The sequence below is a fragment of the Lactuca virosa genome, chromosome 2 (genome assembly GCF_052849685.1).
Source record: "Lactuca virosa cultivar CGN04683 chromosome 2, Lactuca_virosa_CGN04683_v6, whole genome shotgun sequence".
Taxonomy (NCBI): domain Eukaryota; kingdom Viridiplantae; phylum Streptophyta; class Magnoliopsida; order Asterales; family Asteraceae; genus Lactuca; species Lactuca virosa.
In genome coordinates, this window is record NC_136427.1 from 291,849,843 (window position 1) to 291,866,255 (window position 16,413).

Sequence of the window (16,413 nt, forward strand, 5' to 3'; positions counted from 1 at the left end):
TGTCGAAGGTCGTCTGCTGCTCAGGCCCCCAGCCGAATGTCACCGACTTCTTGGTCAGTCAGGTCAAGGGAATGGCGATCTTGGGAAATCCTGAATGAATCTCCTGTAATAACCCGCTAGACCAAGAAAACTCCGAATCTCAGGTGGAGACCTCGGAACCTGATATGTGCATATTTAGCTATATATTTCGATTAAAATTTTATTACTTTTTGGCTAATTTATTGCAATTTATGGACAAAAGGTACTTAATTATGTTTAAATTGTATTTTCAGTCTATAAGATGTGCTCGGAAGCAAAAGGAAGCGGGAAATGCAATCGGGAACTCGGGAAGTGAAGAAAGAAGAAAAAAGTCAAAATCCTGAAGGACTCGACGAGTTGGAACGTCTACTCGACGAGTCCATACGAACGTTCGCGAAGCAAATACAATTCCTTCCCGTACACGGATTTTTAATAGGGGACTCGGCGAGTCGGTTATCTACTCGACGAGTAGCCCTTGTTTTCTGAAGACTATCAATAGAAGCCAATTGCCGAAACCAAACCTCTCTCTGGAACCCTTGGGGATTATTTTGCGACTAAAGGTGCTGCTGGAGCTTTGGAGTTCGTGGAGAAAACTCTAACCTTTAATTTTAAGGATATTAAAGGCAAATTTAGTTTACTCTTCACTTTATCTCTTATTTGAACCATGTTTGAATTATTAGATCTTGTTTGTGAGTTACTATCTGCTGTAATTATGAGCTAAACCTTATATCTTATGTTTAGGGTAGATAAATTTATAACTATGGATTGATTTGTGGTTGGATTAATTGTTTATTGGTGAATTTTGTTTTATTAAGCTTGTTAAAGAACCTTGTGCATTAACCACAACTATTTTCTGTTAATTAACAAGTAATTAAGCTGCATGAACATCTCTTAATTGCTTATCTCATATGATTTATGTGAAAACATTGTTATGTGCCTAGGAATAGCGAACGTGAAACTAGGGTTAACTAGAAAATGGGTAAATTAATGTGTGAGCTTGTGTGATAAACCATCAACAAGAGGTTAAATGAATGAGTAATTTGATTAGCTAATTACAAGTCTTATTTAACCCGAATAAATAAACTAGGAAATCCATTAGTTTAATCACTTGATCACTGCTTAAATTAATCTGTTTTCTAAGGATTGGTAATAGCGAATGTGAATCTAATCACTTTAATCGGTAGACAATAATAATTAATCCATTGCACTTGCCATAAAATCAACCATAGGAGTAAATGAATCGAACCTAAACAGAAGTCTGCTTATTATTGAATTTAGTTGGTTTTTACTTGCTTTAGCTGTTAGTTACTTAATTTGCGTGTTAGTTAATTTGTTAAGTTTCTAGTCTTGCAAAACTAGAGAAAACCTTTTACTTTTATTACTTGTTTTAGTTAATTCTAGTCATTAGCTTAATTAGCGTTCTCCGTGTTCGATACCCTGCTTATTCAACTATACCACCAATTGACAGGTCCATTGCCTTTGTGTGTCTAAATTATATCTTAAAATTAGGACTAAAACTAGTGCATTTATATACACATCAAGTTTTTGGCGCCGTTGTCGGGGAACGGTTCAAAAATTAATTCTAATCGCTAGTGTTATCGATCCTTTGTGTGAGATCTATCTTGCACAAAGTTACTTCTTTAGTAATTTAGTTATTAGGTTTAAGTATTAAGTTTTTATGTTTTTAGGATTTTTGTTAAATTTTTTTCTGTCTAAACCTTGAACTCGCCGAGTGCAGTCGAAGCTACTCGACGAGTCCAAGGCAATTTTCAGTTTCGTTTTTATTTCATTTTTGTTCTTTTTACGCATGTTTCTTGTTTTCTTTCAGGTATTTTATGATCCGAGGATCAGGCACACCCTTGATCCCACCACTCGAAAACCCGGAATCCGCTCTTAGGAAGGACAAGGGCAAAACCGTAGAATCATCTTCAACACCAAAGAAGTCACCATTTAAGAGCCTCAAATCAGCTTTTAGCAAGAAAAAGGGCAGAAAGTTGGAGAATCCAGCAACACGAAGGAAGACACCGAGTACGAAACCGAAAGGGAAGGAAGCGAATCTGACATAGAAGGAAGCGACATAAAAGGCGAACTAGCTAACACCATGGCTAACATCGATGAAGTTCCCATGGGTGAATGGAAGAAAAGGATGCGTGACGATACCGAACCAGGACTCGTGCAACCTGCGATTCCTGCAACTGTCACCTTTGAACTTAAGGGCCATATACTTGCTCAACATAAGGAAATTCCATTCTCCGGGAAGGATCATGAAGACACATACAAACATCTTGACGAGGTTAACGACATAGCCGACTACTTCAATGTTCCTAATGTGACTCGTGATACTGTGTTGCTTCGTATGTTACCGGTCACATTTAAGGGAGTCGCGAAGGATTGGTTGAAATCACTCCCTCCAGGATCCATTACCACTTGGACTAAAATGTGTGAGGAATTTGTCGATCAATTTTGCCCTCCCTTAAAAATAGCAAAATTGAAGAAGGCCATAGCCAATTTTGAGCAACAAGCTGGAGAGTCACTTTATGAGGCATGGGAGAGATACAAAGGCCTACTAAGGAACTGCCCACACCATGATCTAAACAGTCGACAAGAAGTCTCCATTTTCTATGATGGAGTGAATGTAACAACTAGGCAGCTCCTCGATTCGCAAGGACCACTCACAAAGAAGCCACCCCCGGTGATAAAAGGGCTAACTGAAGAATTCTCTAAACACTCTAGAGAATATCATAACCCAAGAAATGACTCAACTAGAGGGATGGTGAATGCTATTTCGGATGATATGGCGGCAATGATGGAAAAATTAGAAAGCATGGATAGAAGAATGACTAAGATAGACCAATCCATCCATGCCATTAGAGTGGGATGTGAAAACTGTAGAGGGCCCCACCTTACTAAAGACTGTGACCTTGACGAGAACGGGAACCGGAAAGTACAAGTGTGTTACTCAAGCGGTGATAGATCTGATGATGATTGGCGCAAACCCAAGAAAGAATGGCTACCTTATGAAGAGTACAAGAAGGCAAAGAAGGAAAAGTATAAGCAAAAAGGAAGAGGTTTTTATTAAAAAGAGGATCCGGTGCAAGAAAAGAAGTCAGAATTTGAAGATATGCTTACGAGATTTGCAGCTGCATCCGAGAAAAGTCACAATGATACTGATGCTGCAATTAAGGAGCAACAAAACTTAACACTTAACAAAGGAGCACCAAATCATGATGAAAGACCAAGCAACATTACTAAGGAATCAGCAAGCTTCCATTCTCAACATTGAAAAACAGCTGGGCCAACTTGTATTACAAATAAATGAGAGACGACCGGGTGGACTTCCCAGTAATACCGAAAATAATCCAAGAATGGCACATGTGAATGCAATAACAACTGATTCTAAAAAAATTTCACTCCTCTAACCCCTGTCCAGAAGGATCCCATGATGGTGAAAGAAAAAGAGGCAGAAAACCGAAAATCGAGAAAACCCGACTCGGCTTGTCGAGTCGAGGAGATGGGCTCGACGAGTACCAGGCCTAATCAGAAAATGTTTCTTTTGTTAAACCATATCGGCCTCCCTTTCCGTTTCCAAGCAGAGACATACAAGATAAACAAAGTTAAGAGTTTAGGGAGATAATAGAGCATCTTAAGGCGCTTCAAGTGAATATCACGTTTATCGAAACAATGTTTCAAACACCAAAATATGCGACCTTGCTCAAGGGACTCCTTACGAATAGAAGAAGTATGGTTGAAGTAGCTGAAATAGTTTTGAACGAGCTTCCAGAAAAGATGGGTGATCCGGGAAGCATCACTATACCCTGCCAATTTGGAGACTTGATTACCACTTGCGCATTGGCTGATTCGGGGGCTAGTATAAATGTTATGCCATACTCCTTCTTCAAAAAGCTAAATCTCTTAGAGCTTAAGCCTCTTCACATGACCGTCCGTTTGGCTGATAAAACGATAATACATCCGAGGGGAGTATGCGAAGATATTCTAATCAAGGTGGACAAATTAGTGTTCCCTGTTGACTTCTTAGTATTGGACATGGAGGAAGACCCCAAGGTTCCAATTATTCTTGGAAGACCATTATTGAATACCACTTGTGCTATAATGCTGTGCGCGAATCGAAACTCACACTTAGAGTGGGGGATGATTCGATAATTTTTGTGGCCGATAAAGAGAAGAAGCAAACAAAGTCAAGTGAAGATAAAACTTTCCCAGTGGATGTGGGTGATGAGCTACTTGAAGAGGTCTTTGATGCCAAAAGAGACTTAAAGGAGTTGGAGAAGCTACTTGAAGAAAGCGAAGCTAATGAGGATCTAAGCAACTGTGAAGAAACACACTTGGCTTGTCTTGATACAAATTTGCCATGTGATGAAGCGGTTCAAGATGACAAGAAGAAGAGTTTGGAAGAAGAAAAGAACACTAAGGCTTGGAATAATGGTGAACATTACTCTTCCATTGGGTTACACATAAATGATCAAGGAGGAAAAGAAGAGATACCAATTACAATTAAGAGAACCAAGCCTCGAGCTCAAGCATCTACCACTTTTGGAGTGTTCACTTTTAAACCACCGGATGTTCAAGCATATGAAGAAAGTGAGGAATAATTCGTGGCCTCGAGTGATGATGAGATAATGACTGAAAAGCCAATCAAGGCAATCAAAAGAGATGTAAGTAAAATGGGATACAAGGAAGAAGTGAAGAAGAAGGAGTGTGGGATAAAGCGTAAGTCTGAAGAAAATGACACAAGGAGGAGAAAGGAAGATTTGAAAAGGGCGTATAAGAGGAAACTCTATACTTACAAAACGAAGTATAAAGTGCAATAAGTGAAGATGGAGATCCCATTGGAGGAAGCCGCTGAAACGTAGAGCGGGAAGGAGTCCAGCTAACGGCTCCTCAAAAAGAAGCGCTTCCGGGAGGCAACCCGATTTTAGAATTTGCTTTCTTTTTACCTTTCTTTTTCATTTTATTTTTCGTTTTTTTAGGATTTTTTTTTCAATCTTCTTATTTGTTTAAAATGACTGCTTGAGGGAAAGCAAAGCTCAAGTATGGGGTATAAAATTGAAGAACTCAAATTTTTTTCAAACAGAATGAAAAACTCGTCGAGTCCATTTACCTACTCGGCGAGTCCATTTGAAAAATCGTGATATTTTGCATATTCGCGTATCTACTCGGCGAGTAGGTACCCCTACTCGGCGAGTCCACGTTTTAACCAGAAAAAAAAAATATTTTTTTACTATTCTGTAAATTAGGGTTTTAACCCTAATTGGTAAAACACATTCACAATTGTAGCCACCAGCCACTCGACGGGCAAGAGCACCTCAAACACTCATTCTTCAATTTTCTTGTGTTTCCCTCACAATATCACCAAAAAGGTAACAATTTTCTGTTTAATCTTGTTAAAGTTTCAACCTTTGCTAGATTAATGATCATAATTTGTGCAAAATCGGATTTTGGAGTTTACTTCAATTCTAGGGTTTTGATTTTTGGTCAAATTAGGTTGTTATAGACAAAATTTTTTGTGGATTGATGCTTGATAGACATACCTAGACAAACCTCTGGACTAATTTATGGCTTTGGATGGATAATTTTGTCCGATTCCGAAGATTAACTCGCACAGTTCATGCGACTCGCCGAGTTGGTTCTTGGACTCGACGAGTCCATGATGCAGTTACCAGATTTCTTATATTTTAATGTTCTGTGGTATCTTGGTTTGTTCTGTTTTGTGTTGTTTTGCAGAGAAATGTCAAGGAGAGGCCAAAGTTTAAGAGGAAGCGGTCATGGGGACACCCCATGGTTAAACTTCCCACAAATTACTTCAAAATACTCATTAGCCCGTGCTAAGAACAAGCTGGACACACTTAGGAGAAAGGAAATCTATGTGCCTAATGAGATCGATTGGCATTGGATTGGCCAGGCGGGATTGGAGGAGGAATTGACCCCGTACTTGGTTAAAACTTTTGTGCACAATGGGGTGACAATCACTTGTGATGGGTGGAGCCGGCTGTTTAGAATCCAAGAACCAGTTTATCAAGAATTGTGCTGTGAATTTTTCTCTACCATCTCCTTCTGAGGTGGTAGTGATTACTACAATCCGGGTATCATTAATTTTTGTCTTGGAGGGGAATTACGCCAGTGCAGTATAGCCGAGCTCACATGGAGGTTAGGGATTTATGACCAACACATAATCATGTCTGAAAATTTCTAGTCCTTCCTTGGATACTGCCATAAAGACCTGCCCGAGGAAGTGGTTGCTGCTACCTGGTGGAACACTATCACCAACCGGGTTTATATTCCTTCTTCTGCTCAAGAGGGAAGCATCCGTTCTCCCATTCACCGTTTGATCCACCGTCTTGTCGCGAGCACCATCAATATGCGAAAGGACGATGACAAAGTCCCGACCCTTGACATTTTCTACTTGTGGAGCATCATTACTCCCGACACGTTTTGCAATTTGCCTTATTGTTTGGCAAAATACTTGGCGGAAGGGGCAGTCAAAGAGAGGATCACCTCTAAAATTAATGGAGGGATGTTCGTGACCAAATTGGCTAGGACATATGGGATCTTAGAGCAAGGGGCGGCGAATGTGTTGACAATGATTCCTATACCACCTTTTAGCATCACACTATATAGGAGGGCAAGAATAGTAGAAGACTATGGTGGGGGACACATTGGTATTCCAAATGAGGATGAGGTTTTGGTACCCGAGGACCCGGGACGGAGGGTGAGACCATAAAGGGAACATGTGCGAGAAGAACCACTGGTAATCCCGGTGGATGATGAGCTGCCTATGGACTGGTACAATGTGGAGTTGAGGAGGTACCATGATGATCTTTGTCGGAGCATGAACTACCACCATGGTTCATTTGTCTATTTGTTTGAACAATTGAATCTTGCACCAAGACCCGGGCCCGAATATCCTAATGTGCAAAGTTGGGAAGAGAGGGTGAGTCAAAGCAGAAATCAAACTAGAGGAAGTGGAGTTGGAGGGGATGAAGATGAAGATGAAGATTGTTATCTTTTGATTTTATTTATTTGGTTTTGTTAAAGACAATTGTTTTTATTTGTTTTTGTGTGTTTGGTTGATGTTTAAACTTTAAGTAGTTAGGATTAAGTAGGAAGTTTTATTATTTTCCTTTCCTATCATTTCTGTTTTGTTTTTGATCTTTTCAGTTGAGGTTAAAGGATGCATACAAGAGTCTAGAGTCAAAGCTAACCGAGAGAGAAATCGAGCCTTGGCGAGAGAGAAATCGAAGTTTCGAGTCACGATATGAGTCCGATTGAGAGAAAAGTTACTAAGTGATTATTTCCTGAAGCAAAATGAGGGAAAATATTAGTCTAATATTCCCCACATACATCAGAAATGGACCTGGGCAGAATTCATATTTTTTTGACTCAGCGGTCTACTCGCCGAGTGCACTTTATGGACTCGGCGAGTCCAAGTTAAAAAACACGACTTTTCTGTCATTTACACTACAACTCGGCGAGTTCTCATACCTGCTCGATGAGTTGCTCGTTCTTCTACTATCAAGATGATGATTTGATGATATTTGACACAACCATTGGTTATATTCTTTGAGGATCATTTTCCGAGCATTTTCTGAGTTTTTTTTCCGCTGCATACTTGGAGCTGTATCACACGAGATTTTGACACCCAAGGCATGGATGAGATGTTCCCATGTTTAAAGTCAATTGAAGATGGAGCTTCAAATGAAGAACATCAACCTCGCGACTACTATCCCAGGGGAGTTTGTTCCAATTCCCTCTTTACTTTGTCATTTTCTATATCGTGCATAATATGCAATGAGGGCATTGCATAAATTAAGTGTGGGGTAGGGGGTTGATCATATTAGTTATCATATTAGTTACATTAGAATCCTATAATTTTGAAAATTTTGCATTAAAATTGCTAGGATTAATTTAGAAAATTTTGGTAAAGCAATTAGGATTCCATGCTAGTGTTATGTTTGATGATTGCATGAAGACCCAAATGTTTAGTTGAGTCTATATACGTTATAATGCATTTGTGGCCTCCTTTACTTTAGTGAAATCATGGGACAAAAACACAACCTCGCTTAGTTTGAGGGATGCAACATGTTTAGAACCGTGTACTTGAAATGTATCTAGGAAAATTAATACTTTAACCAATAAAGGTTGAAGTTAAGCGCCCCTGCTTAAGCATGTAGGTTTTGAGTGAAAAAAGTGAGTTACATGTGGAAAAAAAGAGAGAGAATTACAAGAAAAGTTGTAAAAATTTTGGATCAATCAAAGTTTGAAGATCAAAAGATCAAAATTCTGAAGAAGTCAATAGTTGAAGATACCAAAAATCAACAAAAAGGTGGTGAATTCAAAGAAATCAAATGTCAAATATCAAAGAAGTGAAGAATTCCAAATAAGCTCTATAGTGGTATCAAAAAGTTGTAATTGTCTAGATTATGTATGATTGGGTTGCTCAACCAAAAATACATTGAGGTTAGGAAGTTTTCTGCGGATGGATTCGGAGGGATGCATAAAATGAGCATTGTTTAAAAGAAGTGGGCGAGTGTTTATGAGGATTGTTAGTATTTAGAATTGAGGGGGGTCCTTAGGAAAAATTTGAGACACAAATGCATGCGTTGCGTGTGACATCCCCTAATTTCTCGGCTAGAAAAGACCGATTTAATTTATGCTTTTTAAAATAAAATCAGAGAAATATTTTCAAAAGATGTTGCGGAATTGGTCCCCAAACAACATATGATAAAAGTTTATCAAAACCCTTCATTAAGAAGGTATATATTTTCCATATATATCAAAACCCCGGGATGTCATGTTCCGATACAGATCAAAAGCATAAACAAGACATTATAAGCCTTACTACAGTTATTTACAACTACTGGCCTATAATCCAAAAACCTCACGTCATCCTCCGACTATGCTCGGGGTCCACTACGTGTAATCATAAAAAAAACTGAGTGGGTCAGGCTTGGGAGCCTGGTGAGCATATAGGGTTTTCAACCCACAGTAATAATAAACTTATTAAGTTCATTAATCAACAATAACCCTGATTACCCGTTACCGTTATCCTCACTTTACGTCCCTAAACACTTTTCACAAGGGACCTAGCCTAAAGAATATCATCGGGATGGACACTACTGCTAAGGGGTTTCCTCAGCCATACATGTCCTAAAGGCAACCATGAGGGGGATGGAGTACAGCGAATGAACACTCTAGTTCATTAACACCTACAGGTTGCGGACCTGCTAATGTTTCCCACTGGACTGTCTAGAAAGTCTGTGGTCGTCATCCAAACTCCGCTAGATGACTGAATCACAAATCACATCGAGGCCTCTCATTACTTTTATTTTATCACACATCACTATCTACCCATGTTCTACCCAACATATTTGTAGATAAAAATACTTATACAGTTTAAAACTTGTATAAAACATCAACTCAACAGTCACCTCAAATAAACAATTAATATATTTGCACATAGCACGTATTATAAGGTAAATACTTCATATCTATGTGTAAAATGAAAGTGACTATACACTCACATGTTTTGATGAAAATCGGGCAGCAATTCGTTTCCTAAAACGTGCGTTTCTAATAAAACCGAGAGTTTTATTCAGAAACCGGGCTCTGCGAGGGTCGGGCTTCGAAACCGAAAAGATAAATTTTCCGGGCTTCACGGGCTCTTCGTAGCGTATTCCGGGGGTTATGATTGATACCGGGGCTTTGGGGGATGTTAAGATGAAGAAAATATGAAGAAAGGGGTGAAAGATGGTGAAATCCCAAAAGTACCCGAGAAGGCTCGCAGGACCCTTCTATTTATAGGGGTCCGAAGTCGGTTCTGGTGGTGGGGTCCGCAGGCGAGGGTGCGCAGGTGGCTGCACGTCCGAAGGCCTCGCTGTCCTCTCCTGATTGGACCGAGGTCTAGTCCGAAGTAGGGGGGATCCGTGACATTCTTGCGAGGTTTCGGACACGAGGGAAGAGAGTACATGTCGCACCGCTATTGGACCACTTCGGATCAGGCCAGGTGCTCGGATGACTCAGCAGCTCGGACACGTGGCTCGCCTGACTCACCAATTTCGGACACGTGGTACCTTCTAAGCGAGGGTGATGTGGCAAATCGTGACTATGCGAATTTTCTCGGTTTTTGTGCAAAAACTTCTAAAATCCATAACTTTCGCATACGAGCTCCATTTTTGACGTTCTTTATATGCACGCGTAGGTAAAATTACGCTCTACAACTTCTGTTTAAACTTCGTCAGCTAATTTTGACTTTAATTTTTATATTATTATTTTTAACAGACCGGGACAGGAAATCCGTTAAAAATTCATAACTTCTTCATCCGACGTCCGTTTTCATCAGACTTTTTACCGTTGTGCTACTAATGACGAGACCTTCGATTCTCGTTTAGGTTGTGTCGGCTAAAAATCACTCGATCTAAAATTCGAGTTTTTAGCTGTCTACTGCTAAGCTGAAACTTCGAAAAATCATAACTTCCTCATACGAAGTCAGATTTGGGCGTTCTTTTTATACCTACTCTCGGTTTAACGAGCACTACGAGTTTCATTTAGATCACTAAGGCTAAAAAGTAGTTTATCAAAAACTCACTTTTTACGACATTCGGCCCCGTGCCGGTTTGTCGCGAAACTTCGACAGGTCATAACTTCTTCGTTATAACTCGGATTTCGGCATTCTTTATATATCCGTAATCCTTGTCACGCCCACTACAAGTTTCTTAATAGATATCGGCTTTATGTAAAATTTAATTTTTTGACGCTCATTTTAATTCATAATTAGTTAAACCCTAATAATTAAGCATAAAACACATAAAACACATAATATTCACATAATTCCTTTTCATTTCTTCAAAATGAGTTACAAAGGTTAACCTAGACTATAATGTCAATATTAATGCCTAGCCTAGAAACACGGGCATTACAATTCTCTCCCCCTTAGGATGATTCCGTCCCCGGAATCACACATCAGCAAACAAATGCGGGTAGCGACTCATCATGTCACTCTCCGTTTCCCAAGTGAGATTTGGCCCATTCGTATGTTTCCAACGCACAAGCACTAAATCGACCATCTTGCGTCTCAGCTTCTTAGTCTTACGGTCAACGATTGCATCAGGTTCTTCGATCAACCTCTTGTTTTCATCCAACCTTAACTCAGAAATTGGAATTATGTCGGGCACATCTCCCGTGAATTTTCTTAAATAGCACACATGAAAGGTATTATGAATACCCTCCAGTTCTTCCGGTAATTCTAGCTTGTAAGCTTGCTTCCCGATCCTCTGAAGAACTTTAAATGGTCCAATAAACTTGGACTCAACTTTCCCCTCTTACCAAATCTTATAAGTCCCTTCCACGACGAGACTTTAAGTAAAACCGAATCTCCAACATCGAAGGATATCGATTGTCTTTTCTTGTCAGCATAACTCTTTTGTAGATCTTGAGCAGCTAACATCCTTTCTCTTATCACTTTCAACTTTTCAGCAGTTTGATGGACTATTTCAGGTCCCATAAACTGCTTTTCCCCAGCTTCCAACCAGCATGATGGCGTTCGACACTTTTCTCCATACAAAGCGTGATAAGGTGTCATCTTGATGCTTGAGTGGAAACTATTATTATAGGAAAATTCTACTAAAGGTAAGTGTTCATCCCAGTTACCTTGGAATTCTAGGGTACATGCTCTCAGCATATCCTCCAATGTTTGAATCGTTTGTTCGCTCTGACCATCGGTTTGCGGATGGTAAGCTGTACTCAAACACAACTTGTTTCCCAGTTCCTCTTGTAGACTCCTCCAAAACCTTGAGGTAAAACGGCTGTCACGATCAGATACAATCGTTAACGGAACACCGTGTAGCCTCACAATTTCCTTCACGTAAGAACTCGCAAGTTTATCCATAGACCATTTCTCGTTAGCGGCTATGAAATGCGCACTCTTAGTGAAGCGATCAACGACCACCCAAATCATGTCGTGGCCGTTCCTTGTTCTGGGCAGTTTAGTCACAAAATCCATAGTGATATCTTCCCATTTACCCATGGGTACATGTAAAGGTTCTAAACTCCCATACGGTTTCTGATGTTGTGCCTTAACCCTAGCACAAGTTACACACTCGGCCACATACTTAGCAACATCGAGCTTCATCGTCGGCCACCAGTAATAGGGTTTTAGGTCCCTATACATTTTCGTACTACCGGGATGAATCGAGTACATGGTTTTGTGAGCTTCTTCCATCAGAAGACCTCTTACTCCTCCTGTCTTAGGTACCCAAATCCTATCTTTGAATACCTTCAATCCTTGACCGTTTGTATCAAACACCAACGTTTTTCCCAAACGTTCCTCCTTCCGGTCATTTTTCTCCAAAGCTTCCTCCTGAGCTTTCTTTATACTTTCCACAATTGTCGAGACGACTTCAATTTTCAGCGCTCTTGGCCTTCTCTTTTCAAGATTTACCTTCCGACTGAGAGCATCAGCAACAACATTTGCTTTACCAGGGTGGTAAAGTATCTCACAGTCGTAGTCCTTGAGTAGTTCCAGCCAGCGCCGCTGTCTCATGTTCAATTCCTTCTGATTAAAGAGATATTGAAGACTCTTATGATCAGTGAAAAGTTTACACTTAGTACCATAAAGATAATGCCTCCATATCTTTAAGGCGAATACTACCGCTGCCAACTACAGATCATGAGTGGGGTAGTTCTTTTCATGTTTTTTCAACTGCCTCGATGCATACACTATCACTTTATCCCTTTGGGTCAAAACACATCCTAACCCAACTCCAGAGGCATCACTATAGACTGCGAAGTCCTCAACTCCTTCAGGTAACGAAAGAATCGGTGCTTCACACAGTCTCTTCTTCAACTTCTCAAAGGCTTCCTTATGCTTCTCATTCCAAGCATAAGTAGCTCCTTTGTGGGTCAAAGCTGTTAATGGAGTAGCGATTGAAGAAAAGCCTTGGATAAATCGGCGATAATATCCGACTAATACTAAAAAGCTTCGAATCTCCGTAGGACTTTTTGGTTGTTCCCACTTCATCACAACTTCGATCTTTGCTGGGTCAACCATTATTCCATCTTGGTCAACCACATGACCCAAAAATTGGACTTCTTGAATCCAAAATTCACATTTGGAGAACTTTGCATACAACTTCTCCTCTTTCAGAACTTCTAGCACTTCTCGCAGATGCTTTTCATGCTCATGCTTGCTTTTCGAATAGATCAAGATATCGTCTATGAATACTATCACGGATTTATCAAGGTATGGTTTACAAACTCTGTTCATCAAATCCAGGAAAGCTGCTGGGGCTTTGGTTAATCCGAACGACATAACCATAAATTCATAGTGTCCATATCTTGTTCTGAACGCAGTCTTCTCGATATCCTGCTCTCTCACCTTCAGTTGATGGTATCCCGACCTAAGATCGATCTTCGAGAAATAGTTCGAACCTTGCAATTGGTCGAACAAGTCATCGATCCTCGGCAACGGGTACTTGTTCTTTATCATCGCTTTATTCAGCTCTCTGTAATCGATGCACATTCTCATGCTCCCGTCTTTCTTCTTTGCAAACAACACAGGGGCTCCCCCGGGTGATGAACTAGGTCGAATGAAACCTTTGTCCAATAACTCCTGAAGTTGTGTCATAAGTTCTTTCATTTCGGTTGGCGCTAATCGATACGATGCTTTTGCTATCGGCGTCGTTCCTGGTAACAAGTCGATACGAAACTCAACTTGGCGATCAGGGGGCAATCCGGGAAGATCTTCGGGAAAGACTTCCGGATAATCACACACCACCGGAATATTCTGCACCTCCTTCTTTTCCTTCTTAGCATCGATCACGAACGCTAAATATGATGTACACCCCTTGGCCAAACACTTTCTGGCTTTCATTAGGGAAATTATTCCGGAGTTTACTCTGTGTTTGTCTCCGTACACCATAAACGACTCTCTCCCTGGTGGGTTTACTTTTACTATCTTCTTCCTACATAATATCTCGGCATCATTGGCGCTAAACCAATCCATTCCTAATACTATGTTGAATCCATTTAACTCGATAGGCAATAATTCCTCGTGGAACTTATTCCCATCCAAGTCAATGAGGATATTTTTCATACGATGGCTAACAGGTACAAACTTGCCACTAGCAATCTCGACTAATAAGGCATTAACTACTCTATCTACAGGCAAAGCTAGTTTTCTACCAAATTCATGCGATATAAAGGAGTAATTGGCTCCAGAATCAAACAAAATTTGGGTAGGCAATTCATTTACGAGAAAGGTACTTGAAGCGACATCGACTTCTTCTTTTGCAGCTTCAAGGGTCATCAGAAAGGATCTCGCCTTCGGCTTTGGTGGTAGATTGGGCTTTGCTGCATCCTTCCTCTTTGGAAGGATGCAGCCTAAAGAATATCATCGGGATGGACACTACTGCTAAGGGGTTTCCTAAAGAATATCATCGGGATGGACACTACTGCTAAGGGGTTTCCTCAGCCATACATGTCCTAAAGGCAACCATGAGGGGGATGGAGTACAACGAATGAACACTCTAGTTCATTAACACCTACAGGTTGCGGACCTGCTAATGTTTCCCACTGGACTGTCTAGAAAGTCCGTGGTCGTCATCCAAACTCCGCTAGATGACTGAATCACAAATCACATCGAGGCCTCTCATTACTTTTATTTTATCACACATCACTATCTACCCATGTTCTACCCAACATATTTGTAGATAAAAATACTTATACAGTTTAAAACTTGTATAAAACATCAACTCAACAGTCACCTCAAATAAACAATTAATATATTTGCACATAGCACGTATTATAAGGTAAATACTTTATATCTATGTGTAAAATGAAAGTGACTATACACTCACATGTTTTGATGAAAATCGGGCAGCAATTCGTTTCCTAAAACGTTCGTTTCTAATAAAACCGGGAGTTTTATTCAGAAACCGGGCTCTGCGAGGGTCGGGCTTCGAAACCGAAAAGATAAATTTTCCGGGCTTCACGGGCTCTTCGTTGCGTATTCTGGGGATTATGATCGATACCGGGGATTTGGGGGATGTTAAAATGAAGAAAATATGAAGAAAGGGGTGAAAGATGGTGAAATCCCAAAAGTACCCGAGAAGGCTCGCATGACCCTTCTATTTATAGGGGTCCGAAGTCGGTTCTGGTGGTGGGGTCCGCAGGCGAGGGTGCGCAGGTGGCTGCACGTGCAAAGGCCTCGCTATCCTCTCCTGGTTGGACCGAGGTCTAGTCCGAAGTAGGGGGGATCCGTGGCATTCTTGCGAGGTTTCGGACACAAGGGAAGAGAGTACGTGTCGCACCGCTATTGGACCACTTCCGATCAGGCCAGGTGCTCGGATGACTCAGCAGCTCGGACACGTGGCTCGCCTGACTCACCAATTTCGGACACGTGGCACCTTCTAAGCGAGGGTGACGTGGCAAATCGTGACTATGCGAATTTTCTCGGTTTTTGTGCAAAAACTTCTAAAATCCATAACTTTCGCATACGAGCTCCGTTTTTTTACGTTCTTTATGTGCACGCGTAGGTAAAATTACGCTCTACAACTTCTGTTTAGACTTCGTCGTCTAATTTTGACTTTAATTTTTATATTATTATTTTTAACAGACCGGGACAGGAAATCCGTTAAAAATTCATAACTTCTTCATCCGACGTCCGTTTTCGTCAGACTTTTTACCGTTGTGCTACTAATGACGAGACCTTCGATTCTCGTTTAGGTTGTGTCGGCTAAAAATCAATCGATCTAAAATTCGAGTTTTTAGCTGTCTACTGCTAAGCTGAAACTTCGAAAAATCATAACTTCCTCATACGAAGTCAGATTTGGGCATTCTTTTTATACCTACTCTCGGTTTAACGATCACTACGAGTTTCATTTAGATCACTAAGGCTAAAAAGTAGTTTATCAAAAACTCACTTTTTACGACATTCGGCCCCGTGCCGGTTTGTCGCGAAACTTCGATAGGTCATAACTTTTTCGTTATAACTCGGATTTCGGCATTCTTTATATATCCGTAATCCTTGTCACGCCCACTACAAGTTTCTTAATAGATATCGGCTTTATCTAAAATTTAATTTTTTGACGCTCATTTTTATTCTTAATTAATTAAACCCTAATAATTAATCATAAAACACATAAAACACATAATATTCACATAATTCCTTTTTATTTTTTCAAAATGAGTTGCAAAGGCTAACCTAGACTATAATGTCAATATTAATGCCTAGCCTAGAAACATGGGCATTACATTGCGGTCTTGGCATAATGGCTGGGTTGGATTAGGATTGTTTTTTGTGATGCTAGTATGTCTAAAATTCAGTTTTGCTTGGGGCAAGCAAATATCAAGTGTGGGGTATTTTGATATGTGCATATTTAG

At 40.3% G+C, this 16,413-nt stretch overlaps 1 non-coding gene across 1 annotated transcript; it reads right to left on the bottom strand.

The window, feature by feature from the left end:
* Positions 1–2,503: 2,503 nt before the first annotated feature.
* Positions 2,504–2,610, bottom strand: LOC145162056 (small nucleolar RNA R71). The gene has a single exon (XR_013738912.1). It is a non-coding gene; the product is annotated as a small nucleolar RNA R71 (small nucleolar RNA).
* Between the last annotated feature and the right edge of the window lie 13,803 nt (positions 2,611–16,413).